Below are 19984 nucleotides of genomic sequence, written 5' to 3' on the forward strand. Positions count from 1 at the left end.
TTCTTTAAAAATATTTCTGTTTCATATAAACAAATTATGGGGCATGATTACAAGTTGCTCTGTGTATTCTGACTTGTGTGTAAACCGCTGCTTACACTCGGGTCAGAATTAGAATTTGAAGGTATTTAGCATATCCCATTATTATGGGATGCTTTAATAACTCAACCTTTCTTCAATTTCGGCAGGTTCAACCCTGCTGAAATTTAACACGGGAAAAGCATACAGTATGTACTATATCATGCGGTTTTTGGTGCGTTAAAAACCAAAGCCTGCATGTTATCCTCCATAAACTCATAATAAGTGCTATTTATCACACCCTATAAGCAACGCACCCTTTGGTACTGGTATTTGTCATGTGTGATAAATAGCACTTTTGGGACCTGATTAAAAGTTTTGGGGACTATTTAACACGTCTGATAAATAACATACCAAGGTGTATGTTATTTATCAGGTGCATTAAATAACGACTATTACAAGCTTGTAGGAATTAACATGGGGATTTTTGGTGTTTAATGCCCCTAAATCCGAATCATAAACTAAATACCATATGCTGTTCCCCATTATCCATAAGCTTTCATTTTACACGTGTTTCGTGTTTCTAATATTTTGAATATGAGTCACTGATACTCATGCCTTAGCAGTCTGGGGAATACCTGTTTCTTTTTTGTTTCCTAATGTTGTCCTGTTAGTGTTGGTATATAATTGGCAGCGTTTGGAACGGTGGTTTGATGGACAATCGCCAGGATGTCAGTTTTCGTATTAATATTCTACGAGGTAAACTGAAGAAATTCGCACGTGGGTTGAAACACAATGTACTCACCAGAACAAAGTTGTTATAATCCAAGCCTAAAAAATTGTTGAACGAGAACGCATTATTGCAAAATTTGAGCATCCTCTGGTTTAATTATCATCACACCAAAACAGTTGTCGGATAATTAACTTATAATTCTACATCTATAACAACTGGTGATTTATTTGGAGAGAGATGAAACAAAGCACTCCATGGGTATTACTTACTAATTTATGTATTTTGTAATATCCTGCCCACTACATACATATGGCTGCCTTGTTTTAATGTGCTGTGCCCACACTAAACACAGAGTCGTGTCCTCAAAACGAGGGTAGCACTGGAATCTGCTGACTTCATTCTCCAGCGGTCCCACAAGGTTACAATCTGGTGTCTCTGTAGCCAGCAAGCAAAATGCTTTCCTCCTACTCGGACGAGCTCCAGAGCTATCCCCCGCTCCCACCCCTCCACTGAAGCAGTCCCAGAGCCTAGATCATGTTTGTAGCTAATTTAGTAAACACAAACTGAACGCTATTCAAAAACATGCTTTATGGGTGAAAATTAAGCGCGTCTAAATTAAGAGCTACCTGTACCCCTGTAAAAGTCTACACATTGTGTTCCACTATTAACACTGAAGATACCGATTCATCAAGCTTGGCATTGCCCCACTTAAAAACTTTTAGGAAATGGCAAGGGTGGAAGGCCTGTTGAGACCCGTTAGTGAGGAACAGAACGCCTTGCATGACATCCACCAAGCATACTCAATGGCTGGGAAATCGAATCCAACCTATATGCAAGGTGCTATGCCTGAGACTTCAGTCCAGTTGATTGATTTGGCTTATGGACAGTTACTGGATGCAAGGATCACCACGGCCCCTATCCAGAACACATGTAAATACAAAAGCATCGAATTTCAAACTTATATACTGCACCAAAAAACATAACTGGTAGTCAAATTCAGGAGACTTGAGTCCTCGGGATTACAGCAATCTACTCGTCTATCCTGCCCCAGACATCTCTGATCGTTTGCTTGCCAGGCACGTCATTAAGTGGTTTTTGTATCTCTGAAAGCACTTCAGCCTCCACCGTCCCATGTCCATAAACCCTTCTATCATCATCTTGGCAATCACTACTTCTGCAAAAAAGTTGTTATACCCCAGCCCCAACCCTCAATGTATCAGGCTTTGCTAAACTGGTAAATGGTGAGAGGGACCCTGTTCTTATGGGTAAAATGTTGTTTCCATCTTCCTATGACAATGAATAGCAAATTATTTGTGACCAGTTCAAAGGACTTTGGGGGGTTAGCAATGAACACAGCTCATACTCCCCGTTGAATGTTTTGAGAGAAGGTTCCTAAAATCCATTTTGTCTCCCTCAAACTAAAGCCTTGAGCAGACCTAAAGCTGTCTCTAGCAAGACCTAAAAATATGTGTTCTGTAGACCATTTACAATTACACATAAATCAGAGATAAATGGGTTGTATGTCTTTTGTGCCACTGATACGTTTTGGAGTTAGTTTTGCCTAGTTATATTCTCCTGTGTGGGAAAGCAGCTAAGCAGCGGTGTTTGATTACCACCATTTGAAACTCAAAGTTACTGTATTTACTTTAACACATTTAAACGTATTTTACTGTGTGCTCTGAACTATTGTCACTGTTCATTATTGCCTTTTGACCTTAGTCACCTGTAACTCTAAACACCAATACCTAGAAGTCACTGGTTAATTTGCTTGAGACAACACTTACTCAGCTAATTAGCATTTTCTCCACGCCAGATACAGACTACATATTGCTGCAGATTTTAACTGGTTCGTTTTGGTTTAGTAATTGGTAAGTTGCTATTGCACTTCACCATGTTGTCATGTTACACACATCTTGAAGCCAGCCATATGTGCAAGCTCCTCTTCATCTGCGAAGTGATGAAAGGTCTTCAGACTGTGGATGAGACATGCTGCAATGAGTAGGATGACCTTAAGAGGTGCCAGTATGGTGTATGGAAGGCCTTAGGGTAGGGCATTAACACCATCCAGATGTAAGAGTATAGTGGCTAGTTCTGAAGTCACTTTCTGGAAAAAATGTTTTCACTTTCTTCACAAGAGACAGCAGTTACTACAGAATCCTTCTTTTTTGGCAATGTGTTCCTTGATGGTGTGGTTGATGTTCAGAGTGAAACCAGTTGGACACCCAGGTTTCAGCTATTGAATGTCTGAAACAGAGGAGACTTACAAGTAGAGTTGGGTATCAATCACATGTTGGTGAATTTTGATGCTGTTGTCTATAACAGCAGCTCCATGACAGGAGAGTGAGCTCTGTTGACACAACAGGTGACAAGGATGGTTTTGTACCTGGAGTGGACTAATGAACAAACTGGTGTTGGTTGGAAAGGTAGGAGGTGAACATAGACTGTTTTTTAATGATCTTGCTGATGAGTGGTAGGTGAGTGATGAGTTGGATGGTTATCAAGACCTACTGTAGGTTTCTTTAGGAGTGGAAGTACCTGGTCTGTCTTAAGAATCTAACAGTTGATAGATGGTATTGGAATGTATTTCAATCCAGCAAATTTATATCACAGAAACATAATTTACCTATAATTAAAAATAGTAAAAAAGATAAGAAAAGAGGGGCTCTGGGTCCAAATGGTCTTCGAGGAGTAATGTTCAGAGAGAACACGAGGGTGTGGACTGGGGTCCTCTCTCATTTTGTTCACAGCATTTAGAATCACAGCAAAAGTCCCTGAATCATAGAGAGGGTTGCTGCATCGCCCAATATTTAAAAAAGGGAACAACACTGATACAAACAAAGTACAGCCTAACTACCCATCTGGATATTGAGGGGAAGGCATAAGAGAAGACTTTATTGACAGAATTAACAAAATAGATCAAAGAAGATGAGATACTGCCCTTCTCTTAGGGAAGCTCAATTATGGATAATTTAGTCTCCTTGCCCAAAAGCTGGCAGTAAGACTCTGGCAAAAACAGCTTGGCAGTGTTCAGCTGCTTTGTAGACTACTCCACCACATTTGATGGGGTAAGGCGCAGCAACCTTTAGAGGAATCCTCAAAATTGGGAAATCCCAGACAGCCTCCTGAACGCCATCATTCCCCTCTACAGTGGGACCTGGGTGCAATAATTGCAGGGGACATGGGGGGTCATTCTGACCCTGGCGGTCCAAGACCGCCAGGACCACGGATGACTGAAGCACCGCCAACAGGCTGGCGGTGCTTCATAGCCCATTCCGACCGCGGCTGTAAAGCCGCGGTTGGAAAACCGGTTACAGCCGCGGTCAGAAAACCGGGTCCAGCGGTTTCCCGCCTGATTAACCCCGGCTGGGCGAATCCTTCATGGCGGCGCTGCAAGCAGCGCCGCCATGGGGATTCTGACCCCTTCCCACCAGCCTGTTTCTGGCGGTTTTCACCGCCAGAAACAGGCTGGCGGGAACGGGTGTCCTGGGGCTCCTGGGGGCCCCTGCACTGCCCATGCCACTGGCATGGGCAGTGCAGGGGCCCCCTAACAGGGCCCCAGTATGCTTTTCACTGTCTGCTTAGTTGCACTGGGTGCAACTGCATCCGTCGCACACCTGCAACACCGCCGTCTCCATTCGGAGCCGGCTTCTGTGTTGCAGGCAGCCTTCCCGCTGGGCCGGCGGGCGCTAACAATGTTAGCGCCCGCCGGCCCAGCGGGAAGGTCGGAATGGCCCCAGCGGTCTTTCTACCGCGGAGCGGCCATCTGGCGGTTCCAGCCAGGCAGGCGGCGACCGTCACCCGCCTCGGCTGGAATGAGGCCCATGGTCTTTCCAAAACTCTACACAGTGCGGGGCTTAAAACAAGGATGCATTCTTGCTCCAACAATTTTCAATCTATGCACAGCAGATTTGGGCAAAGCACTTTCAAAAACCAACCTTGCTACCATGGAGATAGCTCAAAAGAAAGTGTCCCTAATGCAATATGCAGTAGACCTGCTGTTGTTAGACCATACACAAACAGACCTCCAGGAAGGGCTAGATGCATTACAAACTTACAATGAACGTAATGACCTGGTTGCTAATCGAATTAAGACCAAAGTGCTGATATTTGTTCTTTATTCAAGGAAGACATCACAAAGATGGAGATTGGGCCCCCAGACAATATTTTTATAGATTAAAACGAAGGTCCATGTAACCATATACTCCCTGTGTAAGCTCAATGCAAAACTATATAGGACAACAACCACAGCATAAAGAATGGTCTACAGCAGGCTATATGCAACAGGCATTTCCAGGCCAATAAGAGACCCAACTAGAGTAAAGTCAGTGCAAGGGATTCAAGTGCATCTTATGGCTGCCCCAGTACACACACAAAACAGGGTGGTGTGATTAGAGTTTGGCCTTACTCAGCAAAAATATGAATGCATGGGCACTCATGCAAAGTTTTATTATAGGTCATGGTACCCCAGCAGTCTCCGTGAAGGAAGTATTATACCCTGTATACATGGCAAAGAACAACCCTAGGAACTGCTGTCTAAACACAGCAGTGGAGACTTTAAACCTAGCTAATGAGAATTGGAAAACCAATTGTATAAGTTACATGGCTGTAAAAGCCACAATAAATAAACGGATACACAGCTATCATAGGAATGCAAAATTGCTGGCCTGATAGAAAAACAAAGGCACATAACATTGAGAACATCTTATAAAGTCCATAAAATACGGCTCTACTTGAGCCAGGCCGTGGGAAAGAAACACCTGAAAGAGATGCTGTGGGGTAGGCTTGTCCCTCTCCCAATAAAATAACTAAATATGAATTGTGAAATCCCTGTCACACAACATAGGATGCAGATTATACAACAACAGAAAAGAGTCACTACCGCATCTCATACGTTGCTATCCAATCCTGCAACAGTTCTGACAGAAAATACTAAAACCAGCTTTTCTGTTTAAGGGGTTATGGACCTGTCTAGAATCAGGAACAGTCCTTTTTACAAGCACCACACCCAAGGACTTGGCAAAATTCTGTAAATTTATACTGGTGGCAAGAACGCATTCGATTGAAGCCACTCTGTAAAGCTTCAATAAGATAAGGGCTAAAATTAGACACATAAACAACCCACATGGAAGACACACACACATTTTTAAGCAATAGGGCAAGGAGGAATTGAAGAGACAGCTTGGCACTTTAAATTAGTTCTTTGCACAAGGTTGACTCTTCATGCTTTGCTCTGTTTTCTGTTTTAACCACGGACAAGTCACAAGGATGACTTAGCACCTTGTTCTGCTCTTTTGCATATGCTTTTTATGTAATGGGATATAGATTAAATTAACTGCAGTTGAAAATCTGCCACAGTAGGTAGCTTCTTGCATAAGATGTTCTAGGTAAAAAGGGTGCCTATGGCAGACCTTTTTTAAGAAGTATTTTTAGAAGAAGCAACAAATTATGGGCTTATGGTTGTGTACTGTGAAAAGATATGTTATGGTTTTATTGGCTGGGAATTTGCAATGATTGTAATTAATCTTGCAATAACACATTCATTCATCCATTCATTTTTTAATTAACCTAACTCACTAAGTAATAAATGAAGCAACCTGTCAAGGACAGAACTATGCAAACAGTAACACATAATGTTAAAAATTGACAAGCAGCATGCATTGTCTTACTGCACTGTGTCATCAGACGTGACACACCAGAAAGAATTAGAAGAAGGATGCAGGAACTGAAACATGGTCTTTGGATAATCAAGGAGTGAGAGAAACGTCTGCACCCATTTTTTTAATGGTGGTACATAGAAAGTCTTTCTTCATGTCAGAGAGGACATAGTAAGCAGAGACAAGAGGAGAAGGACATTATGGGTAGGGTCCAAAATCTAAACAACATGGACATTTTCAATTTATAGTGATGTTGGTGGTGTAATCAGATATCACATCACCACTGAAATCATTAAAGGCTTTACTGAAGTCATCCTGGTCCCCAGGAATCAGACATCATTCCACTTAAACTTGAGCTGTATGTATTAACCTCTGGCGACAGGTCCTGGCCTTCAGACAGGCCATTCCTCAAAGATCTCTGGGCATAGGCCTGCACCTCTATCTTGTATGCACCACTTGATTGATAGCTAGGTAGTCAGTATGGTAAATGTTGACTTACTGTGCTCACATTGACTGTCCTCTAGCCACACTGCACAACCAATAGAAGCTGTCATTGCCTTTTATATCTAATGTTCCATTTCAACTTTCAGATTAAATCCTGCTAGGGAAAACCAAGCCTTTCAAGGCCCATAAATTAAGTGACATAATCTTGGGAAATATTAGCAGCTATTATTCACAGTACTGAGGTGTGGACAAATGCTGCAGGTTAGAGGAAAACCCCCAAAGCATACCCATACCTCATAGAAAATACATGATCAGACATAAAGCAGACATAAATAAAGGTTCATTGTGAAACACATCCTCTATTACAATTATTTAGCCTAGCCATTGTGCTGATGGTTTTTCAGACCTCAGTAGAAAGTCTAACATCAACAATATTAGACATGCGTTCTCCACCTTGGTTGCAGCTTTTCCCATTTCTTTCACCTTTCCCCATTTGAGCCAGATAACCATCTTTACCCCCTTCTTGACAAAGACCAAGAAAAAATGAATTAATGAATCAACAAAGTTTCATTGTTTATACAGGGCACATCCTGAGCTCATCTATTTCAAGGTGCACCCATATGAAGTCATTAGAACATATAAGAGAGTCTCAAAATAAGTGAGACCAGGATCTGTTCTGTACATGGGGCCCTCAAATATGCCAAATAAATTATTAGCATGTTTTGAGAGCACTTTAAAATATGTGCACCCAATATGTGAATTGTACATGACACTCTTATATGTGCTAATGAAGACATTGGTCTATAGGTGTGTGAGCCAACAAATTAACAGGGAGAGCTGAGAGTGTGCTAAGCTTAACGTTGGCTATGGCTTTAAGAGGCCATGCATGAGCCACGCCTCTAATATATTTGACATATAAATTATGCAACGAAGATCATGTTAGAAGATGATAAACTGTCAAAATTAAAAAATGTATTTCTTTAACACACTGAAGCATTTCATTTTACCACATCATTTCACACATTTATTAAAAGTGTGAGATTTAAAACATGAACTGAGCAACACACCTGCCCCAGCTCCGATGACAATGTTGTTAGTGAACTAAGATGGTCATTTGAACCCTATATGTGGGCTAGATTGTTGTACATACATAGATCTAAATTGCATCATTTTATGCCAATTTGAAATAAATTATTTTTAAAGAGCCTATCCTAAACCTTTGATTTGCTCACTCTCATGCTAATATTTGGTAATCAGTCTTACACCCCACCACTTTCAAATTTGACCAGCGGCTACTGCTTCACTGTAAGGAGAGGACCTCTTTCATGCATAGAATTACTACAATTCAATGCACCATAATGAACTTTCAGACACACCTATCCTGCTCAAACTTCAGACTTTAATACAGTTGACCACACCATCTTAACACTCTTGAATCACCTTCAATTGGACCAGCACTACTCCAATTATTCTTCATTGTCTCAGATCCTTAACCTAGTCCTTACCCGCCCCTATTTTATTGGGAGTCCCAGAAGCCTTAACATGTCTCATTCTTCATCTTCTCCAAGAATGTCCTTTTCTCCTCTTTCAGCTTCCTCTATCTCATCTATCCTGACACACCCAACATCTTGATTTTTACCCATCTTATGCAGATCAGCTCTACATTCAATTATATAACTCTTTCATTGATGTTAGGCATTTGATAGCTCTACAGTCACTCAAGTTAAATTGTGCAAAAGCAGAAATTCTCTACTTTTCACCTGGTTTAACTCATAATCTGCTCTGTCCTGAATTCCTAGCTCCCTCCATCACTCTCTGTCAGAAATCTTAGAGGGCTATTTAAGACAAAAGTGAATCTATATCTCTTCATCACTATCACAGCTTTTGCAGCTAAATATCAGTTGTTCTGTGGATGAAGAATCTACTAAAGTTTACATATGTGCAAAGTTGTAAAGCCACAGTAGGAAACCATTGCTACTTGGAAGCAAGCCACACTATCCCCTGCTTTGAGCCACCTTCCTGATTACACCTAATTTTCTAAACAACCTGGTTAGTAAACTACAGACCCACATAAACTCACCTACACTGACAAAAACCTGTTGCAGCCCACCCAACCAGTATTCTAGTCCTCCCATAGTCAATCTCACCCCAGACACATCTATTACCACTATCCTACCTGTCATCATCCTTCCTGTCACCTTGCCCACTCCTACTGTTCTGACTCCCCTTCTGTGCACCTTTTGGTGATCAAGGAGTGGGTACATTCACTGACATAATATTTCCTGGTCTAGGTGCCCCATCAACATTTGGGAATGGGAATTGACCCATAAATCATGAGTAAATATATAAAATGGGAAAAACTACAGCTGCTAGACATGGCTGAATTGTTCCCATGTTTATGAACTGAACGTGCTTGTTTCTAAATTTGGCCACTGCTATTGCTGTGTTGATTGGTTTAAAAACAATGTCAATGTATGCCAAGATACGTGCCAGCAAAACAATGAATTTGCTTTGCTATTGTCGATTCCACCCAATATGACCTCCCTGACAACCCTAAGCCAGAGGTAAGTGGTCAAGTAGGCCCTGCAACCTAGGCCTGAAGAAACTGATTCACAGTTCACACCGTGGGGTGACACGTAGCTATTAAACAAACACGCCAAACAGGGAAGACCCAGATCTATTCGCCAGATAGGCAGCAACACCAGAAAGGTCCTAGGAAGCTGCCCCCCCAAAAACACATTTGGCCAGAGGGGTACACGTGCCCAAATACTATAAAGGTAAATACCACATGACTTTAGGAACACACTGTCACGGTTTCGGGCGGGTATGATCTGGACTCTGGTTGGGACATCCCTTGAGGTCACAGAATAACCCAAAGTGGTAGCGTACTGGGGCAGAAGAGCAGCTAAAGGCATACACGGGAAAGGACAGCTATGGACAGGCACAGGAAACAGGAAACAAAAGCAGAGCAATCCTTGTGTGAACAAACAGGAAATGGATTACTAATGGACAAACACACTGTGGTTGTACACAGGGTAGGGTGCAGAACCTCCCACATTGACAGGGAATGTCAATGCCTCTGTGCAGTTTGCTCTTACAGATAGTCACTCTGCCAGCCCCATACAAAGGGGTAGCAGAGTGATTCTGTCTCTGGACCCTAGAGCACAAAGATAATATTTACATACACAAGACAAGGTCTTGTAGGTCCAGCTGGAAACACAGTGGCAATTACTGGAAAAACAGCAATAGCACACTGTCATTGTTAGACACGAAAGACAACGTATAACACTAGACTAGGATGGGGGCTGGAATTGCTTCCTGGAGACCAGGAGCCAACCTCAGTACAAAGGAGGACACTTGTACAATGATGAAGACTGATAGAACACTTACCAGACACAAATACCCAAGAAGAAACGGAAACAGAAGGGAACAAACTAAGAGGCAGAAGCAAGAACTGGGAACAGACTCAGGCTGAAGCGAAGGCAGGAATAGGACTGGAAAACAGGGTGCAAACTTCTGTCTGGAACAAACAGAGACAGGAATGGGAAACAGAGAGCAGGCTCTGGCTGGCACAAGCAAGGACAGGGCTGGAATACAGGGAGTAGGAAAGCATAAAACAGGACGGGGAAACAGAGAGCAGGTGCAGGCTGAAACAAGGCAGGAGCAGGACAGAGAAACAGGGAGCAGGCTCTGGAAGAAACAAACAGGCACAGAGCTAAGAGGTAGGGACCAGACTCTGGCTGGAACAATCAGGAGCAGGACAGAGAAACAGGAAACAGGTTAAAACTGGAACATAACAAGAACAAGACCCGAACTCCATCCGATAAAGGGTCTTTAACACAAAGGAATCGAATGACAAGGATCTTGAGGAAATGGCTGCTTATAAGTAGTTCCAAGCTGCAGAAAACCCCAGGTGGAATCACATGATTGGGCTGCACAGGAGAGGTCTCAGGTTTGTGTAGTTTCAGACACTGCAAGTCCTGGAGGAGAGGATCCGGTGAAAAGGAGCAACTGGACTTCTCCCATAGAAAGCAATGGGAAACAGAATCCAGGCTTCCTGACTACCAGGCTGTGCATTATGGGATTTGCAGTCCCAGGAAGCAAACGGGAGTCAGCAAGGGACTCTAGATAAGTGTTCAAGGTGATTCCCAGGCTACTGACAGTTCCCTTACAGCGCCCCCTAGAAATGGGACAGAGTCGTAACACACACAGCCAATCTGAACACACAACACACACTACACGCAGTGATCACACACTCCCCATTCCAGACATCTGCACATGTTACTTACTGGCCCACACAATGTAAACGCAAGTTCGAGATCCATCTGCATACTTTATCAGGAGGTCAGAATAAAGTCCTTGTGACTAAGCCTGGATTCCTTCTTCACAGAATGTACTCAATTGTTTCATTGCCCCTCAAGACAATTTATAAAAAGATGCTCAAAACTCTGTAACTTTGAGAGCAAACACCAGACCCCGACTCTGTACTGCACTCTCTCAGCTGTTGCTTTTAATTAAACAGACTGTTTCTGCTTTGCCAGATGCCTCTTGAACTTTCATTTATTTATAGTTAATGTACATTTGAGACACAGCTGCCTACCATTGTATGCTGCTAATCAAGTCATGAACATGTGTCATGAGCAAACTTGGCTACTGAAGTAGTATACTTGTGGGTAATTTTTCACATTGACAAAGGCATCAATTTTGCAAATTCCAGACACTTCACTTTTACAGGACATAGTCCATCGCTATCCACCTCATGTGGCTTTCCATAAGTAACAGAGAACAGTTTAAGTTCTCAAGCCTTTACTTGGAAACTCTGCCTTCATATTTTATTCAAACTCTCTCTTGCTTCTCACCTTTCAGAACTCCAACCTCTGATAATCTTTACAGTTTTACTATTCCTAAATCCCCTGCAAGCAATATTGCTACTCTTAATTTATGCTTCTTACACTGCTTCAATGGAAGGTCTTACCACCTGAACTCAGGATAATATATGTCACCCATACCTTACTAGAAAACCCCTGAAACTTCGCATCCTCATCTAAGTCATTCCCACCCAGAGATATCTAATTTTTCAATATCCTCACCCTGTATTCTATCTACTCCATTTACTTACCCTACAATCATGCCTTTTGATACAAACCTTCCTACTACTGATAACCCAGCCGATGTTGTTTACTGTCTCGAAAGCACACTTACTCATATATGTACATATATATATATATATATATATATATATGTGTATATATATATATATATATATATATATATAGATATAAATATGTGCGTGTGTTTGCTAGCCATCAAAATACAAAAATAAAATATGAGCTTCCATTTGGATCCTCTTTCAAGCCTGCTCCAAGATTTTATTTGCATTTGTAAACTGTTGATATCCCCTCACTTTCTGGCACCCAGAAACACACAAATTCTAAATGTACAGTTGTGACATATGTATCATAAGCGTGTAATTTCTTGTACTGTACTGTGTCTAAACCTATACTCAATACCTTGAAACAGAAGCTCGTCCTGTTCCATGAAGTTTTGCTTTACTGTCTAAAGCTTTTCTTGTATAATGTTATTTCTACATTTCATCTTAGTTCCAATTTGTCACAGTAGGACTCCATCTAGGCAAGTTGTCAGTGCGCTTTCCAGAAGGAGCAATGGATGGAGATTTCCACCTCTTTACATACATTTAGAGAGTTGGACTTCTTTACCAAGCAAATGAACTAATGAACTCTGAGCTACATGCACTCAGTATCAGGAAAGGACAGTTCTTAATTTGTAAAAGAATAAGTGCTGGAGCCTAAGGTTTTTCTCAGATGTCCACAGCAAGCACTTTTGTGCTAATACCAAGGTTATGAAGGATCTAGAATTTCTTGCCTTATAAACTCTACTAATCATGTGTTAAAACATGTGTTAATAGGCAGCTATAAATGTATAACGAAGCCATGCTTTTTATAATCAAATTATAATATTTAGCTTATAGTATATTAACATTACCCAAATATGCATTTAGAATGTTGGTTTAAACTGTCAGTAAGCCTCAGTTGCTTAAAGCTTTTTCAATGTTGAACATAGTCTTGATGTTAAAATGTGCTTTCTCGTTTTTCTATTTGTTACAGGAGTATGATAACCTACGCTAGTTAGAAGAGTAATTGTTTACTTTTAGAAATTGTAGAACAAATATAGTATTGACACCTTTATATACCCCGTAAAAAAACTTGTTGTCCAGATATTTTCATTTTTGATTTGTGTTTTTGTATCATTAGAGAAGTGATTTAGCCAGCAGCGGCTCCTTTGCTAGGGCAGAGGAGCATCACTCCCTACCCCGCCAGCAGCTGCAAAACATTTACAAGACACAATAATAAACCTTGTTTATTATTGTTTTCCTGTTAAGGGGCAGGGCCACGGGCTCTGACGAGCACTAAGGGGGAGTGCACAACACTCCCCCTCAGTGTGCATGTATGTTTGGCCGTCCGTCTCAGGCCGGCCAAACAGACATGCACACAGGGCTCTCTCCAGCTCGGCACTGTGTTGCCGGGCTGAAGAGAGCATGCACAGGCTTTCAGTCTGCCTAGGAGTGCCCTGGCTGAGGACTCTCAGCCAATCCTGATGCTGCTCTGAGCAGCATCAGGATTGGACACAGGGCAAGCATGGAGTCTGTGCCTGCAGCAGAGAAGCTGTGCGGTGGTGATGATCCAGGTAATTGTTTTTTTTAAATGTTTATTTACTGGTTATTCCCCCCACCCCAGCACGCTGCCCTGTTCCTTCAGTGTGTCATAAGGCTCGACTGGATTTAGCTTGGGTATACATTGCTAATCCAGGTCAATTGTTTGTGGAAGACATTTTTAAAATGGAAGATGTGTTGCATTGATGATGTAATATTTCAGGAACCATGAGACCTATGTACTTCATTTAGGTGTCAAAACATAGCTTTTGGGGGACACGTAGTCTTACAGAGACAGAAAATAACTCCTCAGAGCACCCCTTTGCCATTTTCCAAAATGGTGGCTACATAATGATGTGGTTCAGCCATCATATAAATAATTTAGCTTAATATTCCTTTTGCTTCACATTTTCCATTGATTCAAATTTGTAAGCAAGCAGGTGTTGGCAGAGGATCTTTACTTCCTGATAGACTGTTGCTAACTACAAATTCTGAGGACTTGTTCAACAAAGACAAATGTGTCATATGCCAAACTAATCCAAAAGAAAAGCTAACATCAACTGCAGCTGGACAGAAGAGAGTTTGGAGTGCTGCAGGAAAAAGGCAAGACAAAGACCACAAAAGATTTAAACTGATGAGTGAAGAAATATTTTATCATTGTAACAACAAGTGCTACAAGTCATAAAATTGAAAAAACCTTGAAAAAATGTGTTAAGAAATTGAAGAAACCAGTGAATCACAAGAAGAATCTGAGTCCTCTGAGGAAGCGACGACTACCAAACCCAATGCCCATCCACTGATCCATTGACTTCTACCCCTTGTCCACCTCCAACAACTGCTCAGAAAAAAGAGGATCTTCAATGTGTTATCTGTGGTTTAGCCAGAACAAGGGCCAAAGGGATTGACAAAAGAACAAAGTACAGAGTATGTGAGTCTCAAAGGGCAAATGATTTTATCTGCAGCTAGATTAAGTTTTCAGCTGAGTAGCTGATCTAAACAGCGAGGTGAATGTATTTGCAGTGGATTTGTATGCCCACGTAAACTGTGTGCATGCATATATTCAAAAATATGAATGTACGATGAGCTCCCAGCAGCAACGTAACTGTCAGTCTTGAGTTAAGTTTGCACTCTCTGAAAAAGCAAATTAAGTTTTAAAGCCACTCTTTTGGGCTGGCTATGGATTCACTCTGAGTGAGATCAAAGAAATAATGGTCAACATTGATGAAACTGTATTGATCCATAATAATGAAATAAAGATTTTTCTGGTGAAAATGTACAATGACAGAATTAATTTTTGTCAGTCTAACAAAAATAGTGATCCACTAATGGTGTTCTCAGCTGTTTTGACTCCGGAAGTGTCAAAATAAGATCACAGAATGCAGTAAAATCAGGGACCATTTTAAGAAATGTCCTGAAAGATTTAGATTTTGGACTTAATGACAAAATGACAGATGCCCCAGAGCTCTGCAAATCATGTGAATCAACAAGAAAGCCTTATGTTGCCTTCATTATTTTACATCATTGTTCCATACCAGCAAAACAAAACGGTTATAAAATAAAGTTTCTGAGTTCAGAACAGAAGACGACAACATTGATGATGGCTTTGAAGATATAAGCGAAGAAGTGGAAGACAATCCCTTGAACCAACAGGCTTATGCTGTGCAAATGTACAATCTTTTCCAAATCATGTTTTATGAATTACATCAGAGCAAAAGGAAAACTCCTCTACACGTGATGACTACCCACTCATTTTATGACAAGTGCAAAAGTAGAGAGCTAATCACTTCATTGAATAGGATTGGTGTATCAACAAGTTATAATAACATAGTATGGAACAGGAACTTGTTAGCAGCTCATGCTGTAAAATCTTGTGAATCAGACCACTTCCAAGTCCCTTTACCAGGAAAGGATTTACAATTGCTGCTCTTGCTAATTTTGATTTTGAAGACAGCTCTTCTTTGTCTGGAACATCCAGCACACATGATACTACCTTGGTGCTTTTTCAAGTCTGTACCAATGAAGGAGCTGCTGGAAAACAAGCTGTGTTGACATAAACAAACAAAGCTGCAAGCTTATGATCCAACTGCCTTACCAAATGTGCAAAATCACTACAAGCCATGAACACGTGCCGTCTACCAGAAAGTTTCAAAGCCACTGAGGACATGAATCTTCTACCTGATGCTACGGTCCGCACAGCTGATTTAACTGAATTTATCATATCGCTTATTCTGTGCGGACTGAAGAATGAAGAAAAGCAAGTTCCTCCATGGGCTGGAATTCATGCTCTCATCTCCCAGAATATCGTCCTACTGAAGAAGTTTGGGTTTTTACCAGTAATGCCATCTCCAGTCACAAACTATGCAACAGTATACACATCCCTAAAAATGTCAAAATGTGCCTTCTCAGCTTGAGGACCAGTCTATCCTGCCAATGTTCTGCAATTAATGTGTTTTCTGTATTATTGCTGACATTTCTATGAGCAATCAAGTAGAATTTGATCATCTTTTTCCAATGACGGGCATTTTCCACATGACAAAAGTGTGTTGTGGTGTGCAGGAAGTTATCTCAGTGGATGTGGAATAGATGATACACTTATTAAAGGCTGAAATCATTGGAAGCAAAACTGTCCAGTCAGTATTGAGCGGAACTCATTATGGTTGTTTATGTTTAAAGACCTTGCCCCAATTCTGAGGATTTCCTATATTCCTAGTTCTCGTGTTATACTGTTGAACGCCTATGTTTCCCTTTCTACGCTATTGGATTGATTGATTTTACTGAATTTTAAACTTAAACTGACAAATGATTTACTGAATGAATAAATCTTGTAACTTTGACTAATTTGCTACTAAACCTTCATGGTTTGGAAGCCATTCTCTCTATCGTTCTTGTGGGACTATATGGGGTTTTACTACGATTTGAAATGGATGCACTGATGTTAGCTCCCAGAATACACTTTCAGTTGATAGCTAAAGGTCAATACACTCAGTGGCGCAATTGTTTTTCTGTCTTTCTCTTAATCTTTCTCTCCCCGTCTTGCTCTTGGTGAAAATTTGATGGGGAAAATTAAGTGCAGGGCCACAAAACCCATGGGCATAGCTTGGTCAGTAAGATTGGGGCTTGTGAGCTTCAAATTTCCCAACAATTACTGGCATATCATAGTAAAATAAATTATGTAAGCAAGACCTATGGGGGCTTAAGGGACAGTGGAAAGGGAGAGCAGTGCAGATTAGAGTTACTTAAAAGACAACATGTTGTAAAATATCCAACCTTTTTAAGAAAGTCAAAATAAGAGAGGAGAGAGACAGTGTGTGTGTTTGTGTGTGCAAGTAAAAATCCCAGGCGAAATCCGACAGCCACCTCTCCATATCCACCTGCCCCCAACTATGTACTAGAGAATCCATTTACTGGGGGGAATTAGCACCCCGAGAAAACCCCAAACACCCCACTCCCACCGCAGCTACGCCCCTACCTACAACCATTGACTCAAACTAAACACTGGGAAAGGATTAGGAACAGCAGCGTAATGCAGAGTATGGCATAATAATACTACTTCTCAAAAAATGCAAATACAACCTTAATGTGACTTTTTAAATATTTAACTCTACAGTGAGTTCCTTTAGCCAATGAAAACCAAGTTGTGTTCCTTCTATGAAACAAACGTGATTAAAACTTATATTTCTAGCACATAGATTATTCTGCTTCTCTGAAATGATACTTCATTTCAATAGATTATTTCATTCTGTTGCATACCTTTTTTTGGTCTTTTAAAGTGAAAACTTTGTAACATAGTAACTTCTTAGAAGTTCGTCATACTCTTCCTCTAAAATCAAGTCACATTAGCTCTGTTGTATTTTGCTGATTAGGGAGTGAAACGTAAATCGTACATGTTTACCCTTAATACATTTAATAAGTATCACGATTTATAATAACACTGAGTAAATTATTTGAGGAAAAAAATGCATTTCAGGCAAAGATGCATCTGTACTCAGAAATGTTGAACAACAAGATGTTCTGCTCAGAAAATGCCATTCTTTGGGAAATAACAGATGGCTTGCTAATGTTTTGGAACAATTGACCATTCTATTCGCAACACAAACAGCGATTCAATATTACAAGAAGAAATTAAATGAGGCAAGTCAGGTCAGATTCCTGAATCATCCCACATTTTCTGCCGTGCCCTGCAAATTTCTCATGCAGTAAAAAGGGGCGTAGCTGCATTAACGAAGGCCCACGATTTGTGCCTTGGCCTGTACTTAGCTTATTTTCAACAGCAACAAGTTTCCAGGGAGCCTATGTGGTCAAATAAAAAAGGGCAAGTCATAAACCCATGCGAAAATCAGAAGTGTACACCAATTGGTTTCCTCCTACATTTGAGTATATTTCTGACATGTTGGTAATTTTGGTCCTTGGTTTCATCTAATTCAGACTTTTTTTTTTTACTTGACCGTATTGTGTGATCCTACACAAATAACTTCATCGCCTCGTTCCTCAGTGTTCATCTGGGAAAATTGTGAGAGCTTTTGAAACATGCCACATGCCTATATCGATTGATATACATGATGTATAAATAACAGGATCTTTATATTGGTAAAGGGACAGATTATGAGAGTTGTAAGATGGCACAGCATCACTTGACCTTTTTTGGCAACAACTCCTTAGCTTCAACAGAAGTCCTATTAAAGACGGGAGTTCTTATGACAGGATTTGAAGCTTTTATTGGGTTCGAAATGACTTGCATTAACCAACACAGGTCACTGACAATGAATTTAATTACGTTTCCAATCTCTAGGTGTCTGATAGTAATGCTGAACATTTCTTTGATTCATGACTGGAAGAAAACATCTAAATTGCCAATGCCCTGGCATGATGTACTCCTGAGGGCGATCAAAGTAATTTATGAGGCAAAGCACACAATACATTATTAATAATAACGCCATTTTCTAGCAGGATCTAAACTTCCAACTAAACAATAAGGGTAACGTTGTTAACCCCTTAACTGCAGGGCCTCCCCAATTCCCAGTGCTGAGCTTCGGTTTGATATTTGATGTTTGTGGAATTTTGCTCTTAAGCTTTCATAATCTTTCTCCAGCAATAGCTGTCCCGTCCTAATTGGTGTCCTTCTTTATGCATGTGGGGTATTCCAAAGGTTCCCAGAGTTTGTGAGCTCTTCTGAAGGGATGGAAAAGATAGGCAAAATATTGCAGTTTTTTTTAAATGGAAATAAAGGTGGTGTGCAAGAAAGTGTTTCTTTTTGGTTTGTTTCCAAAAAGGACATTGATAAACGGGTTGCTTTGCTAAGATCACATCACACTGTTCCCAGTTTTCAGTAATCCAGCTTTCAAGAGCAGTAAGAGTTGGAAGAAAACTCATTTTTACAACTGATAGATAGTCCATTGTTCCTATTGTTGTGGTTTCTATCTACTTGCAGTTTGTGATGGAAAGAAAGGTTTGAAACCCATAGGCGAATCCTGAAAGATCTCTGAAATGTAGATAAACTCTTGAATTGCCTAAGCAGAGATTTGTGTAGCTCTCTCATGGTTTTCCAAAGGAAAACAATAACAAAAATAAGTAGAAATATATAAAATATAGAAGCAGATAACAGTGGTTTCATCTGTAAGTTTTTACGCTAATGGCTTTTTTACAAAAATGATATTCCGTGAAGCTCTTTTAGTCCCCTGGATATATTATGTGTTTTGTTTATCCATAAACACAGGATATACAGAGCCAATAACTGTGTTGCAGCTTATGATGATTTTGACCGTGTACCAATGATGCATTAATTCACATAGTAACATCTTATTAGGGAAACGTAGGTATAAATGAAACCTATGCATTTTCAAATTGTGCCCATACTACTGAGTTTACAAATTGTGCCGATTTGTACAGCTCTAACTTTGGGGATAGTCAGACTATCATGTAGTTCAGATGGCATTTTGTAAAATGCATTCTTTCTCCCAAACACAGACATTTCTGAAAATTAGACACCCATGGGAGTGCAGGTTCGTGACTTTTGCATGGGTCTGTCTATGGTTTCTTAATTAGAATGCCTGCAAACATCACACTTTGACAAATACCACAATTCTTCTTCTATTTCCAGATCCATTTAATTTCTACCATCTTGAGTTCCCACACTTCTGTCAACAAAAATGGTTTCCTACTCTGTGGCTGAGCTCATTGCTCGCAACAGGGCAGGTTGAAAAAAAGCAACATGGAGACATTGATATTTTGCCTTGAAAGTAACCATTGTGGCAATGTGGGTAGGTGCAATAGTTTTATCTGGGCTTTATTGCCATCTAGGGAAACCCACAAAACTCAGACACACAGAAAAGGCCAGGGTGTGTGATGTTCATAGATCCCGCTATGGATTCTTACCCAGAATGCCCTGCAAATGTCAAACTTCGGCTGAAATAATGCATTTTCCTCTCATTTCTGAGAGGGAATGTACTTGAATCTATTGGGTGCCATATA

This window comes from Pleurodeles waltl, chromosome 11 (assembly GCF_031143425.1).
Source record: "Pleurodeles waltl isolate 20211129_DDA chromosome 11, aPleWal1.hap1.20221129, whole genome shotgun sequence".
In the NCBI taxonomy this organism is placed as follows: domain Eukaryota; kingdom Metazoa; phylum Chordata; class Amphibia; order Caudata; family Salamandridae; genus Pleurodeles; species Pleurodeles waltl.